Below are 24528 nucleotides of genomic sequence, written 5' to 3'. Positions count from 1 at the left end.
TGTCCGAATGCTTCCCAAATTCACTCGCTCTTTACCTATTCAAAACATAATTGAAAACTGAATATTGACAAGTATCTGTTTACCAGCCTTATATTTGTGACACCTAGATGTGTTGTGAACCTTTCCTCAAGTAGCATTTCTTATTATTTAATGGACAAAAAAATCAGTCTGAATAACTTAGAACAAGAAAACAAAATTCTGGGGTGAAATTTGCAATAGATGAGAAAAAAAAAATAAAAAATGAGTGAGCTTCAGCCCTGAGAAAATCAAAGGAGTGGAAAAAAACAGTCTGCACCTCAGTTTTGGTTTATCTGATCACTGGAACCACAGAGAGATTAAGATAAAAGGTTGCAAGGTCACAACATCTCCTGTGGTGACTGCATGTGGACTGGAGATAAACGGCCTGGATCCGTTTTCTTCTCAGAGTCCCCTAGCTGGGTCCTTGGAAGCTGGAATGCTGAGTACAGGAAAGGATTCAAAGATGCCATTTAGATCTGTGCTCAAGCTTTCTTTTTATTTTTATTTTTTGCCTATGTTTAAGTTTAATCCCATCTCCATTAAATTTTCCTATGAATAAATCTACTGTCTTACCATTTACATAGGTATGAAACCAACTTATAACCAGAGATACCAAAGGATGCTCTTGAAAACTATTCCCAGCCTTTGGTAAGTGCAAGAATGATACATATCCTCTCAGCATATGAATTATTTATTTACAAACCTGATTCTTGAGAAAATTAGGAATCAGTATCCATCGGAAGTGCATATGTGACATAGTGTGATAAATGAGTGTTCTAAAGTGCTTTGCTTTCGTAAAGAATTCTTATAAATCTTAATGAAATATCGGCATGACAAAGCCTACTGCATTCGGTTTAATAAATGTCCTGTAACCACGAATTGCTGGGGCTTTCATTGCCATCTAGTGCTGTTTCAGTAGCATAGCAACCACAGCTGTTTTCCTATGTAACTATTATGATACCTACAATACAAATTCTTCTAGTTTATATTTCTCATATAAATAACTCTTCAGTGTACTGATTTATTTATTTGAACTTCAAAATGCAGGCAGTTCTGACGGGAGAGCAGGGTAGCAATACAGCAGGATGGAAAAATGGCAGGTCCAGCTAAAAGGAAATGCAGAAATGAATGTTAATGACTGAACTCGTCACGTATGAACAATCTAAGATGTAAGTTAGTGGTACATATGATTGCTGGCCTGTTAGCAGCCCCCTGAGAACCTTTGTCCTGCTGTTCTGGCCCTGCATCTTTTCTGGGCTCTTTATTTCCCCTTCAGTTCCTTTTCTACCCTTTAGCACATAAATATTGTTCTGTCTTTAGAGACAAGAGGGTTGCACTGTTAAAAACACAGCTGAAGAAAAAGTCCTCAGAGAAACTTCTGATGTCCAAATGATTAGTAAATATTTCCGTTCCACATTCAGCCCATAATAACCCTGAGGTTACAGTCTTTACATGGTCAAGGCCTGTTCTAAAGTATATAATGGACAGTGTTTCTTCATACTTCTGTCTCTGAGCGTCTGTCTGAATTCTGACATGCATTTCCAAAACTATCTAATTTTGGAATGGGAAAATTAAATTTATATCAACATTTGGCAAAATATAGAAGTACTTTATCGATCCATTCTGTAGTGTTGCAGTGTCTGGATATAAACCAGATCTTTTCTGATATACATGTAATTGTTTCACAGTGTTATCTTCAGACCTTAATTCAATATAAATAATCCTTCACTAACTGATAATGAAACATATACAAGGAGCAAATTTTTCTCTCAGTGCTACGCACAGTTCAAATCCAGAGGGTAATTGCACTCAAGCGTGAGTACCAAGCACATGGAAAAGCTGGTATTTGGTAAAAAATGCTGCATGGCATGTGCTGGTGACAGATTTTCTCTGCCCCTGCAGGCATTAGAAGTGATGGAGCCTGTGCCCAAAGCCTGGGAGCTGAGCCATGAGAAGCTGCCCCAGCATGTTCCTGTGGCTGTTTGTGTGCCTGGCTCCTGCAGGGCAGGCGACAGCATTGAGGATATCAGAATGCCTTTACGTAGACACATGCTTTATAAAATCAGTGCAAACTGTACAGTTTGGGATCCTGAGCCAAAAGTGTACTTTTATTTCTGCTGCATTCCATCCCAGTTGTGTAAATGTGGCTGTGAAGAGGAAATCATTTCATAAATACTGCATAGGAGAGAGGGATGCCTAACAGAGGAAATGTGCTGGAAATGTGAACATCACCAGTCCCCATAGCTCACCTGAGCCTCCCCGATGGGTAAGGGTCATGGTACTGGAGAGGGCAAAATGTGAGAGCAGGTGTTTACCCAATCTCTGTGCATCTTTCACCTACCAGAAATCATGAGAAGCTGAGCCACATTGCCTAAGTGGATGCTTATCGTTAGCATAAGGCAAGTTTGTGTGAATACTTTAGTAAAAATTGAACTAAAAATGATGAACACTGCAAATCATCACATTCTGCCTTTGCAGAGGCTACCTTTGAGTGTGTGTGTATTGTGATATAGAATAATTATTCATGTTTTAGACCTAAATTTCACCTGCCACATTGCATGCTGAGTAGCCAAGTTTTAGATAAATTGGGACTCAAAGTCCCAAAGCAAACAGGAGAAGTATTTCACATTGTTCAGCAAATCTCCCCTGTGACAACCAAACCAAAAAAAACCCATCTGATGATTTTCTATTTCAAGCATCTGAGACAACAGCCATGACTCAAAAGAGCCTCTTTTCTCTCTGATGTGAGAGGACTGCATTCATTCCTCTCAGATGTGGTCCTTCTCATCACAATATGTGATGATCATAAAGGCCAAGCGGAAATTGAAACAAAATTTAGTGCTTGAATTTCACAGCCTTGAGGCCATGCAGCCGGCAGCAGTATGGGCATCAGATGGCTCCAGTCGCATATCAGTGTCATAGGGTCTGTCTTGGCCTTCAAAGCTAGTAAGATTCTAGGTCAAACTTTCAGAAAGGCTGACTTGTCTTTCACAAATCTCCAATTCGAGAGGATTCAAGAGGAGGAAGAGGGGGGTTAGGGGAGAATCTATGATCAAGATATATGATCAACGGTAAACTGTATTTGCACTCATGACAGACTGTATCTTCAGGATCTGTCACAGCAAATGACACCGAAAAGGATAATGCTCACTGCCAGGCACAACAGCACTGTTAGCATTTTTGCAGAAGGGGTGTAGGGGATTTCTTGGAGCTGTGGATGGGGAACAAGTGCCTCTCCTGCTCTGTTGACCTCCCTACGACTGCCAGCTTCCCTTGAGGAATTTCACCTCCTGTTGCAGCAGAGGGTGCAGAATTGCTTTCTCTCCAGTCCTCTATTTCAAAGGAGCCTGTTCTCTCCCCTTACTCCACCACAGCCCAAAGTGCTCCATTCACAGCTTATTCACTTCCCTTGTGGTCAGTGAAAGCTGCTGGAAAGAGCAGATGATTGTGAAAACCAGAGCATGAGAATAGTTGTGGGAACTGTGATACCATGGTAACATCCATTTCCCCGGTGTTAAGCATTGTGATGGCACAATACCATCCCTGTGTTGCCTTTCTGTACTGCAGGGTGTGCCCAGTGCACATATTTATCCAAATATGTCATGATAATGAGGAGCACAAATTTGACTTTCTCAGCTGACAGCTGACAGTCTCTAAGGAGGATGAGCACAAGCACTGAGGGCAGCCCCATTTTATCTGCAGGTCTCCTGAACTCCCCTGCAGATACCTGCAACACACCTGAAATGAGATTGTCCATTTCAGAGAATGTGCATACAGCTGAGGGATGTAACTGTCCTTTCACCTGTATGACTTGGTAGTAGACTTGGCCAATTCAGTTTCACCAGGATTAACATCTGGTGCAACTTGGGAATTTACCAAAAGCAGTTAAGCTTTCTAATTAAATTTCAACCTGCCACAACCAATCACAGCAGACAAACTAGGCCTTACATCACTTGCATAAGATATTTTTCAACAGCTCATGGAGATGTCAACATTTCAAAAGTAATTTTAGAAGGAAACTCATTAAACTTGACCATGTTGGGTTTGATTGCTTTCTGAAATGACTGGAACACCAGGTAGGTAAACTTTTGTGAGTTCATTGCTTGGGATGAGTTAAATTTCAGCATTCTGCATCTTTCTTCATTTTTTAAATACCTGATAAACTCTTATGAGGTTTGTATTCAGAAGATGATCGTAGCTCTGTTGGTACAAATGTCCATGTAAATCCAGTAACTGCCACTGGCCAGAAGTGGATGTCTGGGAAAGACAACAAGAGCAAGACAAGCATATGCAGTGTGTTCCTGAAGTACTCTTTGATCTGTATCAAAATTCAGAGACTTTCTATTTTCTCAATATTCATTCAGCACTCAGTAGATTTGTTCTCTGAAAGTTCAAGCCTTCCCTTGAACCAATACAAACTTTTAATGTTCCTGTCCCTAAGCAAAGAGGATTGCAGCTTATTTACATGATGTGAGGAAAAGAAAGCAGCATCTTTCATTTGTTTTCAACTTGCCTCTTCAAATTTTCATAGATATCATTTACCTTTTATCCTGGGAGAGAGTGAGCAGTCAATCCCTAATCCCCTTCCCTTGCCATTCATGACTGAACAGACCCCTGACATACTATGATCAAAACTTCTACTCAGTTTCCATCACCTTTGAATCTTGTCTGCACTCAGTTTCTACTCCTTGCAGTAGTGTCCTGTGCCTACCTGATACAGATGGTTTCTAATCCTGGCTGCGCTTCTGTCCCAGAGTCCCCTCTGTGAGTTTTTTTCTGCCTTTCTTAACATGGACTTCTCTTTAATGGATGTTCTTTGACCACAAGGGACAGAAGGAGATCGTTCTACTGCTGTCATATCGCATCTGTCAGCCTACTGTTGCCCAGGTCATGGTTTCCCTCTTAACATTAGGCATGCTGGATGAATAGTTTTCAGTATTTACAAGGCCCACTACTGAATTGTGAGGTACTTTCCAGTCTGTGATGCCTAAAGTCTAGAGAAACAGATATGATAAAATCGTTTCACTGATTAAAGCAAATTGTTTTGATTGCATCAAGTCCAGGATAATACAGTCAAGTTTTCTTGAGATATAAAAACACCTCAAGATGGTAAAAATGTCATTATTCTTGTGCAGAAAGAAATCTAGCAAACAGAGGACCTAATGGGAACCTCTTCAGGAAATGTTAGTAGTCAAATAATAAGAAACCCTTTGATTATTGCTGTGTGTTGAGTCAGACCTGGAATATCTAATTGAATCTTTTTGATAATGCTGAAAACAGCCACCATTTCTGTACACAAAATTTAACACAACACAGGATTCTTGCAGGTCATAAGCAAAAGAAACACAGATATCTTTGAAACGCAGGTGTATTTCAGATCCTAACTGAGCAGCTGAGAACATTTTGGACTGTTAAGTTACAGGAGAAGGTGAGACAGGTTTGCTGACAAATCTCTCCACTAATCAGAGAAGAAATGAGGCAAGCACTGGTGCTGTTTCAGCCAAACTTGTGCCTTCTGTGTTTGATTTAACTTTCTGCCTGGTGAGATTCTTGCTGTACAATGATTTGCTTCATATTTTAATACAGAATTGCACTAGACAGGCAATTGAATACTGCATGGTAATGCAATATCAGGAGTTTTAATGACCTGCTAACACAGTGAATTCAACTTAAGTGGTTTATGAATGGCAAGAAATGTCTGATATTAAATTACGGTAGGACATATGTTTTCAGTTTTGCACTTTTTACTGTAACTTATAGCAAGAAAAGGAAATTGAAAACAAACAGTACACTAAGACATGGATTGCTCTGCAGAATTCCACACAAAGTAGTAACACTGGGATGGCAATAACAGAGAATCTTAGCTTTGGTCTATTAAAAGGAAAACAAGCATGTCAGCACCTTCACCTTTTCTGCTCAGAGTTGTTCTAACTGATAGATATGCAGTGTGCGCTGCTGAGTTAACCTATGCCATAGCTGAAGGACGGCTTCTTTGTGCTAGACACAGAGTGGGTGGGGGAAGGAAGCCGTGTCCTAGCAGCACCAGCTGTGTTTTGGTATCTGATGCAGAAGTAGGATTATATTTGATAAAGTGAAAGAGGGATTATCGTGCCTCTGACAGGAGAGGGGGCTTGCAGGAAAATTGTTTGCCATGGATTATGGGGACATAATCTTTTAATATACCCCATAAACGTTGATTTTGGGGAAGAGATAAAGCATATATTAATCTTTAGGGGGGAGGGAGCTTGTATGTATAAGTTTCCATAACAACCTAACTGCTTGTGATTTTCTTATTATTGAGAAGGATGGTTCCATTCCACAGTGTTTTTATAGGTAGAGCCTGGTACATGTATTCATATCTCAATTGCAAATAACAGACATGGAAATGACTAATCAAGAGTACAACTCATTATCTAGTATTTTAATGATGTAAATGTTCTACCAGTAAGCTGTTTTTTAAAATTATTCTATAACATCTTTCACAATAAAAAAATAAAATAAAATAAAAAGAAAAAAAAAAGAAAAAGAAAAAGAAAAAATCTTGCCAAGCCTATTTTGTTTTTCAGTTTAAGCCTTGCAATCATCAGATAAACAAACAAAGTTAATGAGTATGTAAGTAGTTTGACAATGGCTCATCGTTCCTGGTCTTTAAAGAAAAAATAGCTCTATTTAAATAACCAGTACTGTTACACTCCTTCACTTCTGGGAACTCATTTATCCTTTAAAGCTTGTATGAACAAGTTTTTGATGATAAGATATGAAGAGTTAGATTTCAAGTTGAGCATAAGAAGTTGAAAACCCTGTAGAAAATTTCTCTCTTGCCTTCACTTTCTCAAATTTTCTTCCAAAAGCATCAGCTGTGTGACAGAGCTGTGTCAGCCCTGATGTGCAGGTCTGAGTACTTATTAAATCAAATTGCTGGGTACCCCTCAAGTCTCACACCTGCACTGCAAAGTTTGGCTTGTGTTCAGTTATTATTTGATGCTGGTGATGATGGGAAGTGTGTATGTATTTAGATGTTCAAAACATATCTAAAGGCATGCCAGAAGCTCAAAGCTCAGGGTGTTTCAACTTGCCTCACTGGCAGTAGTGGCAACTGACTTAATTTTTGCAAGTGAAATCCGTGGGACTGGGATTTTGCTCTGGAATGATCTATTTGTATGTAATTATTCACATGAGAATTGTAGGGAAAGTGTCTGAGGCTTGACTATGAAGTTCAGAACAAGTAAATAAATAAACAGAGAGCAAAGCACTTGGTAAAACCATGGCACCTACCACAGGAATTTAATTAATGCCTGCCAGGCATAATCTACTTATCCATATTTTGGTACACAGAAAATGTGGATGACATCTGTTGGTTGGTAGCCTGGTGTCCTTTTCGTCTTCAGCAGAAAAGTCCTCCTCATGGCAATCAGGAGCAAACAGCAGTGAACAGATAATGACAGAGAGTCTCCATGCCCTCTGCCAACACTCAAGACTGTCCAGATCTTCAGTGGTTTCTGCAGCTCAAGTGCAACCCTTTTTGTAGTGAACAAAGAATGGTGTTTGTAGAACCATCAAAATCCTTAGGGATTGTATGAAGGGTTGGGTAATTTCTATGAGACAGATGCGCTGTACTCTTAGACCCCATCAAGGGCTTCATTTACTGACTTTTGGAATAAAAGAAGGATTACCTCATTTTGCAGTCTTTGTATATATTTAATGCTAGTTTTGAAAAGAGTATCATTAGGAAAAACAGCTGAAATAGAAATGTAGCTGATTGCCAACCCTAGCACTGGTATTTTCTTCTAAAATGATAAATCTGTCATCTCCCTTTCATATTCCTGAACTTAACTAATCTACAACATTTTACAAATCTTTAAGTGTATGCATTCTACTCAAGGAATCTTCTATGGGTATCCAAAATTTAAAAGAAAAATCTATATTGGTAACAAATGATGGAGGCAACATTTCACAGCAGTTAGACTGTGACTAAAAAACACTGGCAGCTTGAAGGGGATCCACTTAAAAAATCACAACATAAGTGACACTGGCTGTCACAGTGTTTCATGTGGCAGCATGCATATGACTAAAATTAATATGTGAAACAAAGCATTTGATTTCCCACTGCACATGTACATAGATGAGGATGGGGAAATGGCCTATGAAAAGTATTTCTCCAGGCACTGCCTAAATGTAGTGTATTGTTAGCAGACCAGAAGGGGGCTAAAGACGTTGGGAGGGTGGGATATGCTTGTTCTGGCATCAGCAGCATTCAGTCATAGAAGTGCCCATGTCTGCAGAATCCAAACGTCTATCAGCTTTATTAGCAACAGAAATGCACAAGTGTGGGTTTTTACCTGTAAAGGGAGTGCGTCACTTCCACTGCAGTTGGATGTCTCTGAATCAGCAGCCAAGGAGACAGCCAAAGCCATTGCTGAGCTCTGTGTGAGGGAGGAACAATGCAAAGTGGGAGAGGGCACAGATGGGTGTTCTGATAGCAGAGGGGCTGCCCTGGTGCATGTAACCCACCAGGACCTTGTGAGGGAAGCTCAGCTGCAAGGCAGTCTCCCTGAGTTTCATGCAATTTTGGCTTTGCAGTGTGTTTATGGATGTGTCTGGGCTCCTCAGCAGCTGGCTATGACCAGAAAATGACCCCTTTAGATATAGCTGGAGGAATGGGGCCTGAAACAAATTTAAGTTAAAACCATAAAGGATGTAAATAGAAACAAAATCATGAATTTAAGGACAGAAAATTCACAAAGTGTAGTAAACCCACTGGATTATACTTGTGTTCTGAGCCCTAAGCAAAAGCAAGATTAACTTTATTGAGGTCAATGTATAAACCTCCCCTTCAGAAGCAAATTATTTAATTTAGCTCTGTGGTGAGACGGGACCATCTGCAATGCCCACCCATTGCTAGAGTGGTTCTATAAATAACTACAACTGTTACACTAAAACAGGAGAGGATTAAAGCTCCATTGCAGAGATAAAATAAGAGGTCTTTGCTGCATGCAAGCAGTGTAAGTGGTTGCTTGATGAATGAAGGCCATCACAAAAACCTTCCTGGGCCACAGTGTGACACTCATCTTTCCATTTGGAGCTCATATTTCCAGATCAGGAATGAAAGAGAAAATCTGAGCAGAATTATATATGTGTGTGTGTGTATATATATATATGTATGTATATATACATGTATATACACAAGAGCAAAAGTGCCGCTGAAAACCAAATTATCTCATAAGCTGAAAATCAGGTGTTAAAAACAGTTCAAGACACATGAAGTAACTGTCTTAAACTCTTTTCATGTCCCTCTATTTTTCTTCAATATATGGTTTGTTGAAGTAGATCCCCTATCAAACGTAAATGAAGAATATATTGCAAATAAGTTGTCTTTCAAATATGCTAGACAATTCAGTGTCAACACTGCTTTATTTAATTCTTGTATGTTAGCAGCTTCAAGGCATACTGTACCAGAATAGCTTCTGCTTCTTTCCTAATGAGTCTCTCAATCTCTGATTGAAATCTTAGTATGTATGCATGGCAAAAGGGATGAGACAGAATTTAGTCTTTTATACTGAATTGAGTTTCATGAAGATAACAGAGAGAAAGATGGAGGAAAAGATATCAATGACTAAATGAGTCATTATGGCAGACATACGCTGCTATTTGTCACTGCACATACAGCCCTCTGAAGGGGATTAGGAGCTACTGAAAAGGAGGTGTCTTTAATTCCATTTTAGGGATCAATGTTAAAGAACACTTCAGAATAACTCCCTGTTTAGGATAAAACTAGACACAAGTAGCTGTGAGTAAAACTAACAGACACTCTCAGAACCAGGGAGACCTTACCTCCTGACTGCCAGCAGCACCCAAAGGCCTGCGTTGTCTTCTGAGAAAGCAGCAAGCCCAGTTCAAAACTGCTTCTGGAACGCTCCTGTGGTACCACTGGTATCCCAGCTCCTACCTTTATTTTACTGGTACAGATATAGACTCAAGGAGGGCCAGAGACAAAGTGAACTTTTTAATTTACTGATCAGCTGGCACTTCTCTGTTAAATTGGGAAATGACTCCCAATCATTTTTATAGGAAAATATGTATAGGAATTTTCTTTCTTGTGTCTTTACAGCAAGATTTAAGGAGCTGTCATGATAAATTTCTAGTGTATCACACTCAGAAATAGTCATGAAAAGACAAAGAAAAGTAATGTAACTTAACAGAAGCAGAGAAGGCTTTAGGCCTATGCTTCACCTTAAGGAGTGTTTAAACAGAAGGGAGAACAACTGTTTACGAGGATGGATGGTGATAAGACAAGGGGGAGTGGTTTTTAAACTAAGGCAGGGGAGGTTTAGGTTAGATATTAGGATAAAGTTTTTCACACAGGGTGGCAACACACTGAAACAGGTTGCTGAGAGAGGCTGTGGATGCCCCATCCCTGGAGGCATTCAAGGCCAGGCTGGATGTGGATCTGGGCAGCCTGGTCTGGTTGTTGGAGACCCTCCACATAGCAGGGAGGTTGAAACTAGATGATCATTGTGGTCCTTTTCAACCCATGCCATTCTATGACTCTGTGTTTCTATGATTCTAATATTCATATGCCAGGAATAGTACATGGTGAGAAAGGAGGCTGTTCAGAAGGATGCAGACTATTTCAGGATTTTTTTATGGGAATAAAATTATTAGAATTGAAAGGAAATACTATAAATTGAACGATGTGGGAATTCTTCACTGTTATGTGTCTATAAAGGTCAATGCTGGATAAAAAAGTTCCCAGCTGATGCATAATATGTGAAACTTGGTGTCCTTTAAACATAAATGAGATGCACAGTAACATTAATAATATTTTGGGGACTTAAAAAAATTGGTAAATAGAATCATAGAATTGCTCAGGTTGGAAAAGACCTTAAAGATCATCAAGTCCAACCACAACCTAACCATACTACCATAACTCTAACAACCCTCCACTAAATCATGCCCCTGAGCACCACATCCAAATGGTTTTTAAACACATCCAGGGATGATGACTCAACCACCTCCCTGGGAGCCTATTCCAGTGTTTAACAACCCTTTCTGTAAAGAAGTTTTTCCTGATATCCAACCTAAACCTCCCCTGGTGCAACTTGAGGCTATTTCTGCTTGTCCTGTAAGTTTGAATTTGAGATAATTATTTAGCAACATCACAAAAATCCTTGTAATAAATGACCTGATGAACATAAAGTTAAGCAATCTGCTCAACTAATGTACAGTAATGTACACCCAAGTGGCATTTCAAAGAACACTGAAAATAATGAACTTTCTATTGAGTAAAGAATGTGAAATGCCATTTATTATAGAAAACAGAGCATGGAAATACTTTTATTCCATGGTATTTAAATTGCAGTCCTGAAGACTGAGGAACCATTCTTTGGTCCTGAGAACAAGTGTCATAGTGCTGCTAAAATCCACAGAGCTGATTAGTTGTTCCTTTTTTTTCCATAGTCAAGGTGCTCTCATTTTTTAATTCCCTTCAGAACAGTTCCTGGCCCATGTTAGTCTCCTGCACAGCACTTAGAATGGGTCACAATTGTTCCCAGGAACAGTGAGGAATTAAACCATATGGATCACAGAATCACAAAATCACAGAATTGTAGGGGTTGGAAGGGACCTCTTGAGATCATCGAGTCCAACCCCCCTGCCAAAGCAGGCTCCCTACATCACGTTGCACAGATAGGCATCCAGGTGGGTCTTGAATATCTCCAGAGAAGGAGACTCCACCACCCCCCTGGGCAGCCTGTTCCAGTGCTCCATCACCCTCACTGATGAGCACAAACAGACCTAATTGGTTTAGTGTATATGGGCTCTTCCATGCATTATTCAGAAATCCGTTCCTTGAGCCATCTGGGTGAGTCTTGTTCATATTTTACACACAGGGTAATGTCACCTTAATTCACGGAGACAACAGAAATTTTACTTTTATATTTTTGATGAATAGTTATTTGGGCTTTTGTCAGGATGGTTAAGTAGTAACCTATTTCTGAATGGAGCCTTTACAGTGATAATTAGAAAGTCTTTTCAGTACTGTTTTAAATGATTTCCATCCTCCTTTGCCCCTGTACCTTATTCCTGTCCCATCAACTAGAACATCTGGCACAGATGAGAAGACAGGGGTTTTTGGAGATCTAGCAGAGTAGAACAAGAGGGGGGAAATTCTGTCAGTTACTGTCAGAGATGTGCAGCTGAATGTCAAATCAACTCTTTGCCTGGCTGCATTTTAATCTGCCATGGGAGCGGTCAATAGGAAAGAGGTTTTTAATCTTTTTTTTTTTTTTTTTTTTTTTTTTTTCCCATATAACTTCACAGCAGAGTTTTGTGGGGAAAATTATAGGCTACATTTTGACTCATAAACTGAACTGTTGTGAAGCTCTGGCTAATATACAGACCAGCTGTGATTCCATGCTGATAAAACTCTTACTGGGAGGAAGCATGGTGTTGGTGTCCTGCCTGCATCACACCAACGCAAACAGAAAGGTCTCCATTCCCAGTAGGTGACCCAAAAACTCACCATGGAATCATTAAAATTTCATGCTCTGAAAGTGATTATATGCCTGTTTTTAGAATAACTTCTCTGTACTCATATTTTACTCAGTCTTCAGGGAAGAAAATCGCATAGAAACCAAGTGGGACCTCAGTACTCCAGGACTATGGTTTTGAATTACTAAAATGCAAATAAAAAAACGTCATTCTTGAGTAAATGCTTCAAATTAATCTTGCTTATCAGGAAATTGGGACAGGCAAGAGTGTTATATTAATTGAGGTTAAAGGTCTGGTGGTTAGAATTTCTTCACTGTATGATTTTGATATGGTGAATGCATTTCATTTTCTGCTAATATCTGAATGTCAGCAACAGTATTGTGCTAAAGCAGTTCAGGGATGAGTGATTTCAGTTTCCACCCAGCATCTGACCTCTGAAACTGCTGTTCCATGTACCAACAGTACATTTATCAGGGTCCTAGGTTCATGTAAAAGTTGTAGCCCCCAGTGACAACATATTCCTATTGTCATTCATGTCATGCTGCAGAGAGACTTATGAACCATTCTTTCTGTTTGGAGAGATGAGCTCCAAGGAGTCTGTCGGTCCTTTCTCACTAGGAACGGTGCTGCTGTGCTGCCTGTCACCTCTGGGGATCTACATGACTGTGTTGTGTGTCTGTGCACAGGTGACAACAACTGCCCCATGCCGAACAGAAATTATTCCATCTTGCTCCAGGGACCACCTGGGCCAAGCAGGCAATATGGTGACATGCTGGGGAAACAAGTGAAAAAAGGGATAAAATGCCAAACAGAGGGAGGAGAAGGGAATAAAAGACAGTGAGAAACAACAGAGGGAATACCACAGTCAGAGAAGAAAGAAGTGCTCCTTGGCAGAGGGTGTATTCCCTGCAGCCTATGGAGTGCTCCATGCTGAAGAAGACGAATGTTTCCCAAAGTAACAGCCACCAGTGGAGAACCTGGACTGGAACAAGTTTGCCCTGATGAACTGCAGACCACAGGAAGCCCATACTGAGCAGGGAAAAAGTTTGAGCAGGAAGGAGCAGCAGAAAGCTGCTGTGATGGAATTAATATATAACAGAATATTGGTGGGAAGGTTCAACCTCTACCATCATATGACCAACATCTGCCTCTGACATTGTAGACCAGTAGTATTAAATAGCAGACATTACTTTTGAAATGGCCCTCATAGGTAAGTGTGCAGCCAGCCCCTCTCTCCACCCACCTGACTGCTCCATCCCACAGCTGACACCTACTATAGAAAACACCTCCTACTGGGTCTGAAAGTGAGTGAATATGCCCTTCTGGTCTTGACAAGCTTCTACAGTTTGGAGGCACAAAGGTCTAGTGCTGTAATGCTGTGCTCATAATAGCTTACCAGTTGCAAGGATATAGAGGATATACAGTGATCATAAGACTATGGTGTACATTGGCATCCAGCGCTCTTTAGAGGAATGTTCTTGTGATCATCCAACTGAAATCAGCACACCTCAGAATCACAAAAATAATTACAGGCAACAAATGTAGAGTGGAATTAGCTATTCCATACTGTATGCCAGGACAGATGTCTTCAGTCTATCCCCTAGGAGCTTGTGCTGCCTCTGGTAAGACGTGCATTAACACCATTTCTGACTTGTCTGCAGCTTCTATAGCCCATGACTTCACTGTGCAGTTGCATTTAAATTTTGCACGCAGAACTGTAGTGTAGCACCTACCACAATATCTCAGTGCCATTGTAACACACTTCTGATATTGAGGGCACTATGGGGGAAAAAAATGCACTATTTTTTTCTATTTCCAGAAATAATATTTTAATAAATAAGTGACTTTTCTGATCCAGTGAATATAAGACAGCCACCATTTACACATTCCTAGATATACTTTTTTTTTTTTCTAAAAATCCTCATGGGTTCTAGACCTTCTGTAATAGAACTAAGTCTGACAAAGGGAGAAGGAGAGGAAGGAACCCTAATCTATACAAACTAATAAAGATGTGTAATGATCTTTTCAGGATAAATAGGTGAAGTATGAGAAAGTCACATTTAAAATAAAAATAACAGTCGTCTTATCTTACAAATAAGTCCTGGCCATCAGACATCAAAACATGGTCAGGATAAAGCCCACAGTAATGATGTTGAGTGTTATATAAACACTATGAATTATATATTATGCTGTGGAACAACTAGGAAAGATACTCCCCTGGTGCAAGTGAAGAAATGTATAACCACTAAAGCATATTTGGATTAATTGAACTCCGATTAGTTTTCATGTCTAAGATATTTGGACAGGACAGATAAAAAACTATCCTCTTTTACCTGTTTTCTGTATCAGAACCTGGATTATTTTACCAGAGGCACACAATGATTTTTTTACAATGCAAATTCTTTTTAATTTGCAGTGGAATTCAGTATCCATTGGAATATTGGTAGCTGTGTACTGGCACAAAGAGAGCTGAAATAAATTATTCAGAAGTGTAGAACATCACAGAAGGGATTAAACTGGTGTGACTCATTCTATCTTCCTGTTTACAGAGGTTTTGATAATCTAGCGAGGGCGGAAAAACTGCCATATGCTGTATCAGGTAAAGATTCATTTTGAACAAGTTAACTGTAACAGTAGTGTCTGAATAAAATGCTGTCTGAAATACTGTCAGAGAGTACAGCTGAGAGTAACAGCTTCCATGAAGTGAGTTTCTCACTAAAAGCAGAACAACAGGATAAATCATGGTTCATGTATGTGTTAGGTCATTGGAATGGAGATCCAAATCTGTCTACAATGAGTAGATCAAAATACCACTCAAGGGAACAAAGTCATGAAAAGAACTGATCAAAAGCTGGTTATCTATATGCACTGCTGGATATCCATAAGCATTTGAGTCAGAAGGCATGGTACAATCCATCAAAAAATAAAAGTTTCAAGAAGTGGCAAAAGTTAGAACTCCTGTGGCCCATAACTGTCACGTGAAAAAGAAAATGCACATTTCTTACATGCAAGAAAACACTTCCATGTATGCACATCTTGTGTCTTGTAAACAAATAGAATAATAGCCAAAAAAAAAAAAAAAAAGAAAAAAGAAAAAGAAAAAAATCAACTTTCATAATTTGTCTTTCTGTTCCAGCTAATCTTGCAAGCATCTAATCATTAACTGGTAACTCAAATTAATGGAGAAAAATGCTTAGATGAGAAGAAAGAAGTCAGATTTGATAGTTCTGTAAGGGACTTAAATGTGTTAGTACCTGTTCGTGGTAGCTTGAGGTACTTTCTGAGGTTATCTAATACATTTGTGTGGGAGCAGATTGTTTTCTAGAGGAATCTGAAAGGTTGGCAACATCTTGACTGGAAGGTGTGTATGAGATGTAAGTCAAGCACAAGAGAAGAAATGGAGAATTTCTATAGGTAGAAGGTTACAGCAAGTTGAAGCTTCCAGTAAGTATTTGTAATTTTTTATGCAGCTTGAAGAGAATTCATCCTGGGGATGCAATGACAACAAACCATTGGTTTACTAAATAACAGAAAGACAGATATCTCCAGATAAGCTGTTTTAAGTCCACTTGGTGAGACCTGAAATTTAATGGGATTCAGGTGCAAATCTTCCAAGGCAGGATTTTGCTACCAAAAAAAAAAGCAAAAAAAACCAACAAAAACAACCCAAACAGAAACAAACCCAAACAAGCAAACAAAACAAACAAAAAACAAACAAGCAAACAGAGAAGGAATTTGTTTGGAGAATGAATTACAGTATGTGTTTTCCACGAGAAGGCAAAATTCAGATATTTAGCATTGATCCCGAAAGTTCAGCGGTATACTGAGACTTTTTGCTGGGATGTTAATAGTAATAATAATAATAATTATCATGAATGATTTCAGACTGTTCCAATACCTCCCAAGTTTATTGTGCACTTCTAGAAACACGGGAAATTGCAAGGAGAATACATTAATTACACATTCACCTGCCATTTCTGCTCTATTTGCCATCTGCAGAATGGCAGACAGTCAAAGTTTCGGGAAAAAAACTTCAGGATTTAATAAGAGCAGTACCTTGTAAGACCTGCTTCTTTAGTATCTTCTGGGTAGAGACCAGAGATAGATGCAAACAACTATTATTGTTTTGTACAGAGGTGTTTCTGCATATCTTCATGCAAAAAATGAGATTCATGTAGAGATTCATGCTCAGGAACATGTCCCATTAGTTCTTGAACACCTCCAAGGAAGACATTCCACAGCATCTCTAAATAACCAGCCTTGGACAACTCTTGCCAATAAAAAAAAAAAAACAACAAAACAAACAAACAAACAAATAGTTACACTGAATTACAATTTACCACATTCCAACTTATCTGCCTTTCTTTTTAGGAACAAACTTAAGTTTTGTCACTGAAGGCGAGGTTATTAACATGCAAATATTCACAATAAAGAGAGAAATAAAACTTCAAAAGGATAATGACCCTAAGATAACTATTTAATTAGAATGAGTAGGAACACAGATCTAATCTATGGCTTGTACTGAAGAAGGAATTGTTGAGTTCAGAAAGGCTAGTAACAAAGGTTTTTAAGGTCATCATTGGCAGAGAATTTTCAGCACTGTATTTAATAATATAGGAACAAAAAAAATAACACTTATTTAATGGAGTTTGGCGCTAACATGAGCCTGGAAGATAAAACCAATACAGAGGGAAATCAGAACTGTGTAGGCATATAATTTAGATAACCTTGACAGCTGGACAAAAAGAAAAACATCAGTTTTAATAATAGAAAATACACAGTAGTAGACATCCCAACCCCTCTAATTCTCACATCCCAAATGTCACCTGTCATCCTATATTCAATATTTCCTCCTCAATGGACTCTTCTAAAAAACTAGAGCAACCAAAAGAAATGATAAGGCACAAAATCTAAAATGGAAACAAGATTTTTTCTTCTGTAACTGGGAAAGCTTAGCTATTAGAAACTATTAATGTGAGAAAGAACAACATGAATTAAAACTCTGATTCTCCAAGGTGATACTAATATCTAAAGGCAAATGAAACAATGTCTCAAGAAGAATAGATCTTATAGGGCTAAGAAACTATTATGCCATTACTAACAATGCTAGCAAAAAACTTACTGGTCCTTCCATCTTCAGAATATATGGATTCAGAATGCAAAAAACATGTAAGAGCGTTTCAATGTCTTGATCTGCAGATGATGATGGTTATGACAAACCACATCTGTTGCCTTTCTGTGCCTGAACATGTTTCTGGTTCATATTCAGCATGGACTACACCAGGATCTTCTCCACAGAATACTTTTCCTCTGATCAACGCTCAGCCTATGCTGCTGCAAGGAGCTGCTCCTCCCCAGGTATAGGACTTCAAATTTTCCCTTTCTGAACTTCATGATATTCCTGTCAACCCATTTCTCCAGCTCATCAAGGTCCCTTTGAACAACAATACAATCATCTGCCGTATCAACTACTGCTACTAGTTTTATATCACCAGCAAACTTGCTGAGAGTGCACCATGCTCCATTGTCCAGGTAATTAGTGAAGATGTTGCACAGTACTGGTCTCAGTATCAGCCTACAGAATACACTATTGGTGGCAGATCTTCAATTGATCTTGTACAATATTTTCAGAATTTTTTTCTTATTGCTTTAAGAGCAGCTGTTTCTCTGTCCAATTTTCCCTGGTATATTTTAAAGGTAATTATTTAATACAGTGACAATCTAGAGACGAACAGTCACATCCTGCTTTTGGTATGAAGTACCACCAAGCAATTTGTCCTGTTGAATTTGCAGTTTCAGATGTGAGGAAACAAACCCCAGCCCACAGACCAGAGTGCTCATCCAACCATGAAAGCACCGATGTTAATGTAATTTAAAACTGTCACAGCAAATATAACCTAAAAGGCAACAGTGAAGCTTTCAGTTTTCCTTCTGTGCAGAAGAACCACTGACATCTGCAATTGAAATGAGCTTCAAGCTCAGTTCAAGCTTTGACATGTTAAAGAAATTTCAACAGGACTTGGAATTTTCTCTCACTTTCTGGATTCAAACCCTATATTGGTCAACTAGCAAAGGAAAAAGTAACCCCATGTATGGCTAGTTTTTAACATTTATCATTGTGCTGTACAGTTGTGAGAACATAAAGATTGATTTCAGTATTTATTAAGAGTTTAATGGTTTTTTTAAGGTTCTTTGCACTGCTGAATCAGACTCATTTTATATGAGTCTGCTTTTACTGCACTTGCAGGTTCTCCCAGTGTCCTTAAAATGTTTTATCAGAATTTGTTCAAGCAACCCACATCCTAACACTGCATGCACTGTGAGGGAAATAAATTCCCACTTGTTTAAATCTCAACCCTACTCATGAGTTCTCAAAGTTTGTGGACCAGTAGGCAGATTTTCACAGGGACTTCACAGGCACATTCCCAACAGTGGCTGAGCCTCCAATTTTAATTATTTGTCCCAAAGCTTTGGGAAACCGAATTTCAAATAGCTATAAAATGACACATCACTGATTTCTGAACTCACTTTCAGAAATGACTGGATCCTTCAAACTGAAATTAAAGATAATCATTTTGAGTGGAAATCAGGACTGGACATACTCATGCTTAAATACTTTGGAGTTGGCAACTGAAGAAAGGATCATAGAATCAAAAATTCTAGTCTGAATTACAGGTATCGTTAGGAGTGCTGCTTATAGTGAAATTGGGCCATTCATTAAACTATAGTTCTTACACTCTTAGAGCTTTAAACATTGTGCATTATAAAAATTATAGCGTTTACCATAATAATTAAACGATTCATCTATGATTAAACATGTGCTTAATGTCATGCTCTAGGAAAGAGGTACACCTTACTCTCTAAACTGTTAATTGTCCCCTTGGGAAGCAAAAAGAATTATATGGAGTTAATTTAAAGGACTAGATGGTACCTTGGGCTGTATTCCTAAACCACAGGGTATAGGATGATAGCAACCTTCTCATGTGTTTCTATGATCTTTTTGGAATTCTGTAATGAAATTGTACTCATAGATCCAAAAATCCATCAGTTGTAACTTTTTCTTTACTAAGAAAGACAGTTGCTCTTCATTTTTCAAGAATTTGAACATTTTGCTATCAGTTATTATTTTACTGGTGGAAACTCGTATATGCATCAACCGTTATTGACTGGTATTTGGCCCTGTGGCATTTCACACTTTATGGTAACAAGAAAAATAGTAAAGCATTGAGTTTTCAGAGAACTTCTGATACCAACTGATAGCTGGGAATAGCACGACTGACAAGAACACTTTGGCAGACATGCTGGTCTTATCCACAGAATTGTGCTGAATGAAGAAGTGACAGACAGCAGCATTCACATTAGGTGCTTTCAGCATCAGGAATATTAGAGAAGTGGTAAACAACATGATCAAAGAAAACTTAGTATGTGCAACATGAGGTAGAATCTCTGGGGACCAATAAAGCTAAACCTGAATTTGTTTTCCACTTCTAACACGTGCTGTTTGGCTATGGCCACCACTCCTCTGTGAAAAATGAACAAAACAAATAGATACACACAGAATTATGACTATTTGTGCCTGAAATCTTCTTACTTTAAGTCTAACCCCTTTAAGATTCCTTAAACCTTAGACTCTCTTAGATTTTTCTATCCTACCTGAAATTTTACTGTAGCAGCAACCAGGAAAACTATGTGGCAGGTGTCAGTGGAATGTATAATGTACAAAGATCATCTTTAGCATCCTGTATGAGACTATATCAGGAAACAAACATCAGTCATCAATGAAACTGTTAAGACTTTGCTCACATTTTCTATTACTTCCTTAGTTGTTTTTTCCTTCTTTTTTTCTTCTTTCTTCCTCATATTACAGCGTCTCCATGGAACATAAGTATCCAGTTAAGAGATCAGCTGTATCAGTTTCTGCCTTTTTTTTTTTTTTTTTCCTTTCTCTGGTGGATTTCTGATCTCTGAAATCTTACATGCTGTGTGATACACGCTACAGGCATCTTCCTGCAGACCTCACATCGGATTCTTCTGCATTGACAGCCACAGAAACATTATTGTCACAGCTCACAAGGCTGGACTAGTGCCAATCAAGTACAGCTTTAATGAGATCACTTTTTCTGGTGACTGAGGAGGCTTAGATGCCATATGGTCTCTTTAGGCTTCTTTTCTACAAGTGCTGTAGGATTGCCTTTCCACAAGCTGTAAGAGAGATCCTTGTTAATAGGAACAAGTGTTAAGAAAGAAGAGATGAAAGTTCAAGAGATCAGACTGATTTATAGATTAGCAGAGGGGTCACTCGTCACGAAAACTAAGTCCTAGTGAGAGATGGCAGCAAATGAAGGTGCAGAAGGTACAACACTAATAGGCCTATAGCTCACTTCCCTTCTTATCTGAAATCCATTAGCAAGTTGTTTACTCGAGCCTCACTCGTGTTTTCCAAACTCCTAAGGACTAAATGTTTATTATAATACCTGTAGAAAACAGTATTGTTAGAGACTAGGTTAGGTTTTGGCAATTTCCACAGGAATGCTGAGGAAAGTAGTGCTAGCAAGGACTAGGGGTGTTTTGATGGAAGTAGCTATTGACTTTTTAGTACCTCCCTGAATTAAACCAAGAAAGAAGGAAAAAGTAAGTAGCATTAAATTGTAATCAGAAAGTGATAAACGCAAATGTCAATAATTTAATTAGTGTTATTCTTCCTTAGGCAGCAAATAAGAAGATGAAAAAGAAAACTAAAAGATTCATCAAGGGCAAAATCTAAACCTCAGAACTGCCTGCCATGTGGCAGAAAGTCATACAAAATCAGCTTACTTTCATAGCTGCCTTTCCACCATAGTGGTTTCTTTATGAAAGCTACTTTTACTCTGCCAATCCAGAATGTACAAAGTACTGAGGCTGCTGGAGAAACTGGCACATACCCTTGCCACTTAATACTGATGGCATGGACTTACTCTAAGACTCCACTGGCACAGCCCAAGCAATTAACGTCCTTAGTTTTCTGTTGTGCAGAGCAAGGACCCATATGTCAGAACTGTTTCCGACTGTTCCACCTGAGGGAAGCACAGGCAGTGCTGGTAGAAAGCGATTTTTCCTTGTTGAGACAGACCATTGTTCCTTGCGATGTTCGCATTGCACTCCTCCATCATCTCATTTCCACCTACAAAACTGGTTTTGCACGTTTAAGCATGTGAAGCATAGGTTATAATTTTTTCACATTCCCTTTGATGGCAAATTTAATACAGCTGAATCCTCTATTAGCGTAACTTGAATATCCTAAGCTGTATGTACACATGCTTTTGCCAGCAGTGCTAAGACAGCATTCTCTCTAAGCAATTTGATTATACCAGCAAATGTTTCGTGTAGACCTTTCAAATGAGGAGCTGGGATTTTTAAACTTAATTTAGCACTTTGAGGAAAATGACGCAAGCTACATGATTAAGAAACAAACCAACCCATAAACAAACCAACCTCCTTCCTGCTGCTGCTGCTCCACGTTGGTTGTCCACAAGAGGGCTCTGCTGGCGTATCTACACGAATCCAACCGGAGCTGGAGCTGCACCACCTCCCACAGGTTCCCCCAGTATCCTCCAGCATCCTCAAACTGCACGAGTTCCCTGGGGCAGTCCCAGAGCATCCTTCAGATCAGTTAAAAACATTCAAATACACAAAAATCAAATCTGAAGGGAAAAAAAAAAGTAGAAACACACCAAAATCAAATGTGTGATATTTTTATTTTCAGTCAGCAGTGAGGGCTACAAAGATCCTGACCCAACAAGGAGATGCATTGTAGACCTCTCTAGAGGGTAAGGATCAAAGTTAGCTGTGAGAAGATGAAACCCACCACAACACAATGATCATGCTCAAAATGTCTTAAAATTTACATGCACATATTAATGACTTCATACCTCAGATTCCAGAGGCTTTGGTTTTTCATACACCTTACAACACCACTGTCTGCAGCTTAAATATAGGTGAAAAAAAGTTCAACTTTTCCCAATCCACACAATACAGCATTTACATGGCTTGTGTAAGTACAAATAATCAAGAATTCTCATTTGCCACTGTAAATTGACCCCATACTTCATCATAAATGGGCAATTTCAATCTGTGTAACTGAGCTTAAGTGAAAGGAAAATTGAGAACAAGGCTTTCAGCATCCACTCAGCATAAACTCTTCCTGCCCTTCATGATGGGACTTACAAAACAAAAGTTGACTCCAGTGTGCACAGCATTGGGAAAACAGAACTAGACCACTCTCATGTCTAGAAATAAATTGTGTTTCAAGACAGTGAGTAGTTGGCTTTATATGCTGGGAAGCTGTGGAATACTGTAGGTTTTACTCCCTGAGATTTGTAGAGGTTTTGCACACATAAGGCTGAATATCTCCTGCATTCTTTGTTTAATTTCTGTCTTGAATATTTTTGCACTCTGCAAACAGTGTTTTTAAGAAGTTGTAGTAGAAACAACTTCAACAATGGGGAAAAGCCTAAAATTACCTTCTGTTACCATGGTTTATGAATTTGTGGTCCCTCCGGTTTTATTCAGATTTTATGGGCACCAGAATTGGCACATTAATCATAAGAATCTGATTTATGATCACCTGAGTTTATTACCCTTCCTGGATCATGGATTAATGGGGTCTACAATATCTGCCTTGATTCCTTGTTCCCTGGGCTGTAACGTGAGCTGTTTCTATGGCTGAGAGATGTTAAGTTTTACAGGAATCATGTAAAGGATCTTGTGAATAGGGCTAAAGGCATTTCTGCAAGGGTTAGGAACAACATTAAATGTAGGAAACTCAATTCTGAGCTAACTGTACTGTCATCCTATTTCATGGCCCAATACCTCACACAAGTGCAGGTTTCCCAACATATAGCCCACACACCAGTTCATGTTCTGACTCACATCTGGAATGAGACAACTAGCTTTCCAGGCAAGGAAACTCATGTTCAGGATAAATCTGAAACACACGTTAGTTTTGTCTTTCTGGTCAGGATGGGTATATTCAGCTCAAACTCTTTCCATCACACAGGGAAAGTACGAATGTAGCCACTGAATGTCTCTTATGTTTTGCATACATGAGAGAGCAAAAACAATTGTGCTAGTCTGTGTTCTCTTGACAGTGACAGCACTATGCTGTGATGTGCATTTCAAGACTGTTCATAAATTTCAGCTGTTTCAAAACACAGAAGGCAGATGCCTTTTGTTTCCTCACCATGTTTCCAATGAATTACATGCATCAGTTTTGCCAGAGTGCTTATGGTTCCCAGCTCACCTGTAGCACATTCAGTGATGGGTGCTTTTGCTTCTGGTTGTTTTAGAATTTGTTGCTACTTGCTCTGGAGTTAATGATGAAGCTCGTTCTAGCATTAGTGGTAGAACATTAGTTCTTAAAGAAGGAGTGTTATACGAACCCAAAGAATGATACAAAAGTCTTACTTAAAACTAGTCTAGTCCCGAGCCTCCCTCTTCTTCCTCTCCCGCTTTCCCATGTTTATACACAAATGTATGATTTCCATCACAACTGCTGTGTTCATTTGAGAGGCTTGAAAGAACCCCACATGATTTGAAGCCTGATGGTCTTGGGAAAGGGCATTTGACTCGAGTTTACCTTAACTATTAAAAACTACTGGCACTTTAGACAAAGATGTTAATATTTGATGTTTGATTTTTTGAATTTTGTGTTGTGTCACTCTGGATTTGACTGTCTTTTAAGATGTGTTTTGGCCCAGTGCTGACATACATGATTTAATGAACTGGAAAATAAAACCATCAATTGTCAGCCTGATGGTTTACAGATTGGAATGCTTAGACACTCTCAAATCTCCAGCATTCTTAAAGGTTGCATGGAACATTGGTTGCACAAGTTCTGCAGAAGTCCTATCAAATCAGACACTTTAAATTCTGCCTGCTCAGAGGAGAGCAGGAATTCATTGGAATTAAAAGGCCACAAAATAAATTCAAAAATATTTTTTCAAAAGCCTGAATTGGATTAAAATCTTCATGGTCAGTAAGAAA

Source organism: Excalfactoria chinensis, chromosome 1 (assembly GCF_039878825.1).
Source record: "Excalfactoria chinensis isolate bCotChi1 chromosome 1, bCotChi1.hap2, whole genome shotgun sequence".
Lineage (NCBI taxonomy): Eukaryota > Metazoa > Chordata > Aves > Galliformes > Phasianidae > Excalfactoria > Excalfactoria chinensis.
This window is presented reverse-complemented; position numbering follows the sequence as displayed.